Raw genomic sequence first — 11536 nt, 5'->3', positions numbered from 1 at the left:
TAAGGTACAATGCCATTGTCAATGAAGATCAAGTTTATATTTTTTTGGACGGTCTCGATGACCATCCGGATAATGTTCGTGCTGATGTTCTGAAGATGGATCCATTCCCCACTATTGAGCAAGCTTATGCTCGGGTCGGGCGAGAGGATATGCGCCAATCTGTCATGCTGTCCACTCCCGTCGGGGTTACCTCTGGTTCCGCCATGGTGTCGTACCGAGGCAAGGGTGATCCGCATCTCCAGTTAGTGCCTTTTGTCCCGAGAGCTCGCCCTAGACCTGGTATGCCAATTCAATCCGAGGGGTGCTCTCATTGTGGGAATCCTAAACATACAGTAGCATCTTGTTTTAAACTGCATGGTTATCCGGATTGGTGGGATGATTTTCGGACCAAGAAGAAGAAACAAGGCTCACAGAAGGGCCGGAATGGAGGGCAAGCCTCCTTAGTGACTAGCGGCTTGGCATTAATTCCCATGGAGTCCGAATCTGCTAATGCCAAATCTCCCGAAGGTAATTATGGGTTTGTCTTTGCTAATGGACGTGGTGCTGATCATCATGGGTGGATAATTGATTACGGCGCCACCGATCACATGACTCCGGAATCTGGTGACCTTTTTACATCTACTACACCACGTCGAGATCATATTTACAATGCCAATGGGCATAGCTTTCCTGTGACGGCTGCTGGGCGTGTGTCTCACACGCCTTCTCTCTCTCTATCTCATACCTTACTTGTTCCTACATTGTATAATCATCCATTATCGGTTGGACAGCTTACTAGTGAGTTAAAGCGTGTTGTGCTTATATACCCCGATTTTTGCCTGTTTCAGGACATTCTCACGAAGGAGATTATTGGGCGTGGTACTAAGAGGGAGGGGCTGTATTTCGTGGATGAAATTACTTCTGGACGAACCTATCATTCTCGTGGACAGTTAGCTCAAGAGAAGGAACTTTGGTTATGGCATCGTCGTTTAGGTCACCCATCCTTTGGGTATTTACGGCATTTATTTCCCAAGTTATTTCATGGTCTATCAAACTCTAGTTTTCAGTGTGATACATGTATTTTGGCAAAAAGCCATCGTACCTGTTTTCTTCCCGGTTCGAATATCGTTTCCACTCCTTTTTCCTTAATTCATTCTGATGTATGGGGTGCGTCTCCTATTACTACAGTATCCGGGTTTCGATGGTTTATCATCTTTGTTGACGATTGCACACGTATGACTTGGCTATATTTGATGAAACATAAGAATGAGGCTGAAGCTATCTTTCGGACTTTCCACCGTATGATTCAAACTCGGTTTGGGGCCAAACTTCAGGTTCTCCGGTCTGATAATGGTGGTGAATACTTAAGTAAACTTCTTGCAGCTTATTTTCAGGAACATGGTTTGATACATGAAACGTCTTGCCCTCAGACTCCTCAGCAGAACGGTGTTGCTGAGCGCAAGAATCGACATCTTCTTGAAACCACTCGAGCACTGTTGGAGGGTGGCCATGTTCCCCATCGTTTTTGGGATTCTGCTGTAGTTACAGCAGCTTATTTGTTAAATCACATGCCTTCTCGCATTCCGAGCTATCGTACGCCAATGCAATCGCTTGCCGCCCATGTGTCTCTTCCTTCGGTTCTTACATTGCCTCATAAGGTGTTTGGGTGTGTTGCTTATGTCCATCTTCACAAAAATCAGCGGACCAAACTTGACCCTTGTGCGATCAAATGTGTGTTTCTTGGCTATGGCCCTTCTCGGAAAGGGTATCGATGCTATGATCTTGCCGGGAAGCGCACATATGTCACCATGGATGTAACATTTATTGAGACGGAGTCCTTTTTTCCTTCCCCCCAGTGTCCTGTTCGGGGGGAGACTGGATGTAGAACCAGACATTGGTGGGAGATTGGGACTGCAGGAGTGACGGATGGGTGCGCACGACCGCACGATTCCGAGGATGAAGTTTTTGAACTACTGCCTCACGGAAGTGAGATAAGTGCACGGCCGGGCAGCACAGAAGCGGTGGCAACCGATCTACAACCGCACGATCACGTGCTCCGGACCATACAACCGTGCGGCAGACTTGAATTATTGTATGGGTCCGAACAGGTGTCAACCGATTCACAACTACAACAGCCTCCCTCATCTTTGCCCTCTTCGCCCTCTTTAGTACCACTCCAAGCTCCCGAGAATGTACCCGAGGTAAGTACTTCCACCGTACTTGATTCTTTTGAAGATACTAATGTGCTTACTAGTTATAAGCTACCCGATAGGCATAATAGGGGTAAACCACCGAATCGATATTCTCCGGATGTAGAGAACCGTCGGTCTCGATACCCTATTGCAGACTATGTGTCTGCTAAGAGGCTGTCCACACCACTACAAGTCTTCGTGTCCATGGTTTCCTCAGTTCAAGTTCCAAATAGAGTTGAAGAAGCCATGAAGGATCCGAAATGGCTTCAAGCGATGGAGGCAGAGATGGAGGCGTTGGAGAAAAATCGAACCCGGAAACTTGTGGAACTACCAAAGGATAAAAAGCCGGTTGGATGTAGGTGGGTGTTTACAGTTAAACATAAGGCGGACGGCACTATTGAGAGGTATAAGGCACGACTGGTAGCTAAATGGTATACACGGACTTATGGGGTGGATTATCGGGAAACATTCTCTTCGATTGCGAAGTTAGATACTATAAGAGTGTTGTTATCTCCGGCTGCAAACTTGGACTGGCCTTTGCATCAATTTGATGTGAAGAATGCATTCCTTCATGGAGATTTAGAGGAGGAGATCTATATGGAACTTCCACCTGGATACAGATGCGCAGATCAGCCGAACATGGTTTGTAAGCTGGAAAAATCATTGTATGAGTTGAAGCAGTCCCCTCGTGCATGGTTCGGTCGCTTTAGCTCAGCTATGAAAAGGTATGGATACTCCCAAAGTAATTCAGATCATACTTTGTTCTTAAAAGGTGCTTAAGGAAGAATAACGGCTCTTATCATATATGTAGACGATATGATTATTACAGGCAATGATAGTGCGGAGATTATGAGACTGCAGGAATTATTATCTAGGGAGTTTGAGATGAAGAACTTGGGAGGTCTGAAATATTTCCTCGGAATCGAGGTTGCTAGGTCGAAGGAAGGGATTTACTTGTTTCAGCGGAAGTATGTTCTTGATCTTTTGACTGAAGTTGGCATGCTTGATTGCAAGCCCGCGGACACTCCTATGGTACAAAACCGTAAGCTTGGAGAGTACCACGATCAGACGCCTACTAATAAAGAGAAATACCAAAGGTTAGTAGGCCGATTGATTTACTTATCACATACACGTCTTGATATTGCTCATACGGTAAGTGTGGTGAGTCGGTTCATGCATACACCTAGTGAGGATCATATGAGTGCTGTGTTGCACATCATTCGATATTTGAAATCAGCCCCAGGAAAGGGATTGCTATTTGCAAAGAATGGCCACCTTGAAGTAGAGGGTTACACATATGCAGATTGAGCTGGAAGTGTGACGGATAGGAGGTCTACATCGGGGTATCTTACATTTGTGGGAGGCAACCTTGTTACATGGAGAAGTAAGAAACAAAAGGTTGTAGCTCGATCTAGTGCAGAAGCTGAATTCAGAGGTGTAGCAAATGGGTTATGCGAACTTCTATGGCTTCGGAAGTTGCTAACCGAGCTCGGGTATCCACCAGGTTTGGAAATCAAATTGTTCTGTAATAATAAAGCAGCCATAAACATTGCTCATAATCCAGTTCAGCATGATAGAACCAAACATGTGGAGGTTGACGGACATTTCATCAAAGAGAATTTGGATGCAAAAGTGATCCAGTTACCATTTGTCAAGTCTGAAGATCGGTTAGCTGATATATTGACAAAGGCTGTGTCAAGTAGAGAATTCCATTGCTCACTTATCAAGTTGGGTATCAAAGACATCTTCGCACCCACTTGAGGGGGAGTGTGGTCATGAGCTATTTTAGCCTATTTGTTAGGAAGTTTTTTATTGTATAGTATGCTTCTTAGTATAGAATCCTTCCTATTGTATATCCCCTAATTAGGGTTATCGGATGTCATATATATATGATAGGATTGAGTATTGTAAATGTACAAAAAAAAAGATATTCATTGAATGAAAGGAGAGTTTTTTCTCTTCAGCTATATGTAAAGGAACTGAATAGTCGGGCGACAATCAAGACACGATAAGAAACTTAAACTTTTAATAGTTTGATTTGATGAGTTTCGTATGTGCAATATGACGTGATAACCTTTTATTCAAGCAAAACGTACTTCGATTTTGACAAATGTTAGCATTATTTCAAATGAATGGCTATTCTAGATTGCTTTCTGGTACTCCTTTTCTTCAACCCTTATTTTGGGAATCCAGTTCCTCCTCCTCCTTTTCCTATATCGCGAGATTAAATCATTAGGGCACTTCTACAAATCCCTGAGGACCACATCCTTAGGGGCTGGCGACCACTGAATCACACAAGAACAAATCTTGGCCATTCATCGGAAAACGTTGAAGGGTTCATGAGATACGGTATTTTGTTTTGAAGGTATGATAAAAGGCACTAAGTAAGATCTACTCTGATACACACATTGAAGTCAACGCGTTCAACGGTCTTGATCTTTCGTCATCGTGAACGGTCCAATCCCCCCTGGTTGCTTTCCCTCGAAGTCCTTGTGCTTTCATACCCTCCATACAATACATTTTTTCCTTTTTTTTCGGATTGTTTGAATCTTCAAAAGATTTTCTAATACGTAGAGAAATATATGTCAATTACGGCCATTTTAAGTTTTAAGTTTCAAATTTTCAAGACACGGCAATCAAAATTTCTACCAAACGTACTTTCATTGACAATTTGAAAATGAAAACAGGAAATTGGAAAATTTTCATTTCATATCTATATATTGCGTGAGAGCTTTTTCTTTAGAAATATTCTACCGTGAATTCAATTGAAGTTATATATATACTTGTGATTTTTTTTTTTTGAACTATATACTTGTGATTTGATCCATAAAAAAAGTGAGGTGCCCCTTTTTGCCGATAGCTTTGTTGGCCAAAGGCTTGCAACTTAACTTGCTTGAATTTCAAAAAAAAAAAAAATTGCCTGAATTAGACAAAAAAAAAAAAAAGACTTGCTTGTATAGTTTTAGGATGCATTTGGTTCACAAAAATGTTCTGTTGGAAACTGTTTTCTGTTTTCTTCTTTCGTTTTCCTGAAATATTTTGGTGAGGGAAAAATAAGAGTTTTCCATGGGCATTAAAATCATAGGAAGTTGTTCAATGTAGTTTCTTTTTAAAAGGAAGCCTTCTACAACTGAAGTTAATAATGGCTGTTTTCAATTTTACGGTTCCAATATTCAAAATGCAACAATAAAAGATTTTACCAAACGTGTTTTTGTTGACAATATTGGAATTGAAGAAAAGGATATTGGAAAATTTCCATTACACAATTATATATTGCATGAAAGCTTTTCCTTTAGAAATGTTTTTCCTCAAATTGAACTGAAGTTCCTTGCTTATGCTTTAGGACAAGACAAAGTGAGGTGGCCGTATTTATTGATAGCTTTATTTGGTTAAAGGCTTGCCTACTAACTTGCCTGAATAGCTTTAGGGTGCATTTGATTCATGAAAATGTTTTGATGAAAATTGTTTTCTGTTTTCATCCTCCTTTTTCTTGAAAATATGTTTGGTGAGCCAAAAATAAGAGTTTTCAGTGGGAACGAAAATTTATAAAACATGTTTAGTGTAAATTTTAAAGCAAATTTTGTATAAAATAATGTCAATTATATTTAAATGTTGTATGGAAGCTTTTTCTTTAGAAAGATTCTACCCTAAATTCAATTGAATTTCTTTACTTGTGATTCTGATCCAGAAAAAAAGTGAGGTGCCCGTTTTTGCCGATAGTTTTGTCGGCCAAAGGCTTGCAACTTAACTTGCTTGAATTTCGACAAAAAATTGCTTGAATTAGACAAAAAAAAAAAAAAAGACCTGCTTGCATAGTTTCAGGATGCATTTGGTTCACGAAAATGTTCTATTGAAAACTGTTTTCTGTTTTCATCTTTCGTTTTCCTGAATTATCTTTGGTGAGTGAAAAATAAGAGTTTTCCATGAGAATGACAATTATAGAAAGTTGTTTGATGTAGTTTCTTTTTAAAAGCAAGCCTTGCACAAAATAATATTAATTTTGGCTGCTCTCAATTTTACAGTTCAAATTTTCAGAACATGGCAATGAAAATATCTGCCAAACGTGTATTCATTGACAATATTGGAATTGAAGAAAAGGATATTGAAAAATTTCCATTACTCATTTATATATTGCGTGAACGCTTTTTCTTAGAAAGGTTTTGCCTCAAATCGAACTGAAGTTCCTTGCTTGTGCTTTAGGGCAAGACAAAAGTGAGATGCCCCTTTTTGCTGATAGCTGTATTCAGTTAAAGACTTGCCAACTAACTTGCACGAATAGCTTTAGGGTACATGTGATTTACGAAAAATGTTCTAATGAAGATTTTTTTCTATTTTCATCATCCTTTTTCTTGAAAATATGTTTGGCAAACGAAAAAGGAGAGTTTTCAGTCAGAATGAAAATTTTAAAAACATGTTTCGTGTAATTTGTTAAAGCAATTTTTGTACAAAATATGTCAATTATGGCCGCTTTAAGTTTCAAATTTTCAAGACACGGCAATCAGAATTTCTACCAAACGTACTTTCATTGACAATTTGACAATGAAAATAGGAAATTGGAAAATTTTCATTTTATATTTATATATTGTGTGAAAGCTTTTTCTTTGGAAATATTCTACCTTGAAAATTCAATTGAAGTTCTATACTTATGATTTTGATCCAGAAAAAAGTGAGGTGACTATTTTTGCCGATAGCTTTGTCTGCCAAAGGCTTGCAACTTAAGTTGCTTGAATTTTGACAAAAAACTGCTCGAATTAGACAAGAAAAAAAAAGACTTCCTTGCATATTTTTAAGATGGATCTGGTTCACAAAAATGTTTTGTTGAAAATTGTTTTCTGTTTTCATCTTCCGTTTTCTCGAAATATCTTTGGTGAGTAAAAAATAAGGTTGTGTTTGGTAGTCGGGATAAAAGTCAAGATATGATAAAATTTATCATATTCTGTGTTTGGTTTACACCCAGGATATGATAGAGTAGGATATAAATGGGATATAGCATGGATAAAATTATTCATTAGGAGAGGTGGGATAAAGGTGGATATGATTTTTTCTGTTTATGGTGTAAAAACTACTTTTCTAAATAGCAAACTTCTTAAATAATAAAACTAAATAATAATTAAATTTAAATTATATTTGTATTCTATGTTAAAAAGAAAACTCAAAATAACAAAAAAAATCCTCTTTTATTTAATTTTTATTTATATACTTAATTTCTTTCTACTTTATAATCTATACACCTAGTATCTATATCAATCAATTTTTAAGTATAATAGTATAGCTTATTATTTAAAAAAAAATTGACCAAGAAATGATGGAAAGGAATAAAAATAATGATAAAAAATACTTACTTTTTTTTAAAAAGAACTAAAAAAACGAAGTTGCGGAACCCAGATTTTAAGTGAACATGTTCAAATTTGAAAATGATCTTTCTAATTCTCGAAGAATGACCTTCTCCTCTGTATCTCTAATTCTTTGAAATGTCATGACTCCTTTGTATTTTTTTAGTTCATGACAAAACTCTCCAAAAACGGCAAGAGAGTCGAAACTTTTTGTCTTTCTTAGCTTTTTAGTTCATTTCAAAAGTATATGAAAGCATATTGAGGGTCAAAACTCATTCTCCCCCATAGCTTTGTGGTTCATGTTGAAGTTAAAAAAAAAGAAAGTAGCGAGAGAGCAAAAACTTTTCATAGTTGCAAAGGTGAATGATTCTATTTTCTTTCTCTTCCTAGATTGAGCAGTGAATTATGAGAGATTCTTATAGTCTTCGTTTGTGCATTTTCAAATTCATTTATATCGATATGTTGTAAATATCAAATAATAGACATGATATGATAATATTCATACTCTATTACTACGATTCACCAAAATAGTGATTATGATTGGCAAAATCTCAGAATTTCATATCATATCTTATCCAATTCTTTCTTGGTTTGAAATTCGGACAACCAAATGCAGCTGGGAATGAAAACATTATAGAAAGTTGTTTGATGTAGTTTCTTTTTAGGATGGATACCATGAAAAACTTCAAACTAGTACATCTTTGGCAAATTTAACTTAAATTTTTTTTTAACCACAAAAAAATCCAAATTGGTACACCTTTGATAAATTTATCCTAAACTGATACACATGTGATAAACTTACCCTATGTTAGTTTTCATTAAATTTTATCATCAAATTGCCAAGTTAGATGACACGTGGCAATTGTCAGGTATACACATTTGAGATTTTTACCTTCTATTTATCACAAGTGTATCAATTTATGATTTTTTGTGGTACTAATCTAATTTAACGAAAACTAATGGAGGATAAATTTGTCATATGTGTACTGGTTTGGAGTTTTTTATGGTAAAAAAAATTAGTTTGGGATAAATTTGTCACAAGCATACCGGTTCGAGATTTTTTGTGATCAAAAAAGATTTTGAGATAAATTTATCACATGTGTACTAGTTTGAAATTTTTCGTGGTCTTAAGCCTTCTTTCTAAAAGGAAGGCTTGTACAAAATAATGTTTACTTTGGCTGTTTTCAATTTTAGGGTTTCATTTTCAAAACAAGGCAATGAAAATTTCTACCAAACGTATTTTCGTTGACAATAATGAATTTAAGAAAAGGATATTGGAAAATTTCTATTAAGCATTTATGTATTGCCTGAAAACTTTTCCTTTAAAAAGGTTTTTCCTCAAATCGAATGGAATCCTTGCTAGTGCTTTAGAGAAAGACAAAAGTGAGGTGCCCGTTTTTTCTGATAGCTTTAATCGGTTAAAGGCTTGCCAAATAACTTGCCCGAATAGCTTTAGGGTACATTTGATCCACGAAAATGTTCTAATGAAAATTGTTTTTTGCTTTCATCCTCCTTTTTCTTGAAAATATGTTTGGTGAACGAAAAATAAGAGTTTTCAATAGGAATGAAAATTTAAAAATCATATTTTGTGTAATTTTTGAAATGGTTAATGCCACAAAAAATCCCAAACTGGTACACCTATGATAAATTTATCCTAAACCAATTTTTTTTATCATGAAAAATGCCAAACTGGTACAGTTGTCACATTCACCCTTTTTTAAATTGGGTTAATACCACAATAAATCTCAAATTGATACACCTATGACAAACAAAGGTTAAAAATCATAAACTAGTACACATATGAACAGCCACGTGCCATCTAACTAAGTAATTTGACTGTTAAATTTAACGAAAACTAACGGATGTTAAATTTGTCATAGATGTACCAGTTTGGGGTAAATTTGTCACAAGTATACCAATTTGGGATTTTTTGTGGTAAAAAAATAATTTGGGGTTTACATACAAAAAAAAAAATTCAGGTAAATTTGTCACGGATGTACCGGTTTAGGGTTTTTCGTGGTATTAATCCTTTTTAAAGCAATTTTTGTACAAAATAATGTCAATTATGGCCGTTTTAAGTTTTAAGTTTCAAATTTTCTAAGACATGGCAATCAAAATAGGTAAATTTATCACAATTGTACCAGTTTGAGATTTTTCTTAATATTAACCCAGTTATAAAAACATGTTTGATGTAGTATTTTTAAAACAATCCTTGTACAAAATAATGTCACTTCTTGCCGTTTTATGTTTTAAAGTACAAATTTTCAAACATAGTAATTGGAATTTTTACCAAAAGTATTTTTATTGATAATTTTGGAAACGAAAACAGGAAATTGAATTTTTTCCATTTTTTAGCTATATATTGCTTTAAAAAATTTTCTTAAAAAAGATTCTACCTTGAATCTAATTGAAGTTCCTTGTGCTTTTGGGCCAGACAAAAGTGAGGTGCCCTTTTTCACGAACAGCTTCAATCGGCCAAAAAGGCTTGCAAATTAAATTGCCTAATAGGTTTAGGGTTCATTTGGTTCACGAAAATGTTCTGATAAAACTATTTTCTGTTTTCATCTTTCATTTTCATGAAAATTTGTTTGAAGAGTGGAAAATAAGAGCTTTCCTTTGGAATGACAATAATAAAAAAAACTTCTTTGGTGAAACAATTTCAATTTTGGTCGTTTTCATTTTAAAGTTCAAGTTTTTACAACACGACAACCAAATTTCTGCCAAATGTATATTTTCATTGAAATTTTTTTAAACAAAAACAGGAAATTGGAAAATATGCATTTATATTGGGAAGATGATGCTAAAAATGTCACAACTTTTGTAAGTCAGCGATTTCAATTTCAAAACTTTTTGAGCTATCAATTGAGAGCCACATCTTAAATGTCTTCGGCAACATTTTCCAGAAAAGAATACTAGGTGATTTTTTTAGTGAATTTTGGTTAATTTAACGAAAAACTTCAAACCAGTACACCCGTGACGAACTTATCCAAAACTAAATTTTGGGCCACAAAAAACCCTCAAACCAGTGCACTCGTGACATATTTATCTAACGTCAAATTTTACCGAGAAATTACCGAGCTTGATAATACATGGCAATAACTCAATTGATATGGCAAGTTCCTATGAAAATCTTTATCTATTTGGGGCAAATCTATTACAGGTATACCAGTTTGGATTTTTTGATGATCCAAAAATTAATTTTGAGTAAATTTGTCATTGCCCTATCAATTTGGGGTTCTTAATGGTATTAATCTAATGAATTTTTTAAGTTCAGTGTGGGTTCTTTGCTAAAGAAAACAAGTCCAGAGTGGAAAATGGATGAAATGACGTAGCGATTGGGAGTCCAAAGCGACACGTTTGAACCTCTTCTTCAACCTCTTGTTTTCTTTGCCATAGCCATGGCTAAAACTAGGACACCAACAAACTCCAACTTGACGGATTTGGCCACCGACGAATGAAAAGTTTCCTAAGAAAGACACAAGTTTCACAGTCGCCACATTCGCTGAATTGAGGTCGTTAGCGTTGCAGGAAGCGATGGCCATTTCCGTATTGTTGCCTCAATGGCTTCCAAGAGCAAGCAAGCATGGTAAAGAAGACTAATTCGAGCCACTTAAAACACTGAATACGACTTTAATTTTTCCCTAAGTCCTAAATTTAGGGTTAGGGTTTGAAGATTTGGGATTCTGCCCTAAGTCCTTAATTTGGGGCAAACAAATAGCTAAAAGCATGTCGTTTTTCACTATATTTGATGACTTGCTTTTGTCGACGAGCCACGCGGTTTGGAAATTTAAGCCGCATCAGATTTCTAGCAATCTAAATTGGCAATGGCACTGAAATGATGATTTTTTTTCCTCAGCAAAGTGGCATAGAAGTGATTGCTTGAAAATTTTAGGCACAAAGTGAGTACTGTATGAAAGTTTTGACAATTCTAGTGCCATTTTCTCATTTCATATATGTATTTTGCGTGAAAGCTTTTTCTTTAGAAAGATTCTACCTCCAATTGAATCGAAGTTTCTTGTGCTTTGGTCTAGA

Source organism: Rhodamnia argentea, chromosome 4 (genome assembly GCF_020921035.1).
Source record: "Rhodamnia argentea isolate NSW1041297 chromosome 4, ASM2092103v1, whole genome shotgun sequence".
Classification (NCBI taxonomy): domain Eukaryota; kingdom Viridiplantae; phylum Streptophyta; class Magnoliopsida; order Myrtales; family Myrtaceae; genus Rhodamnia; species Rhodamnia argentea.
The sequence above is the reverse complement of the archived record's forward strand: the minus strand, read 5'-3'. Positions refer to the sequence as shown.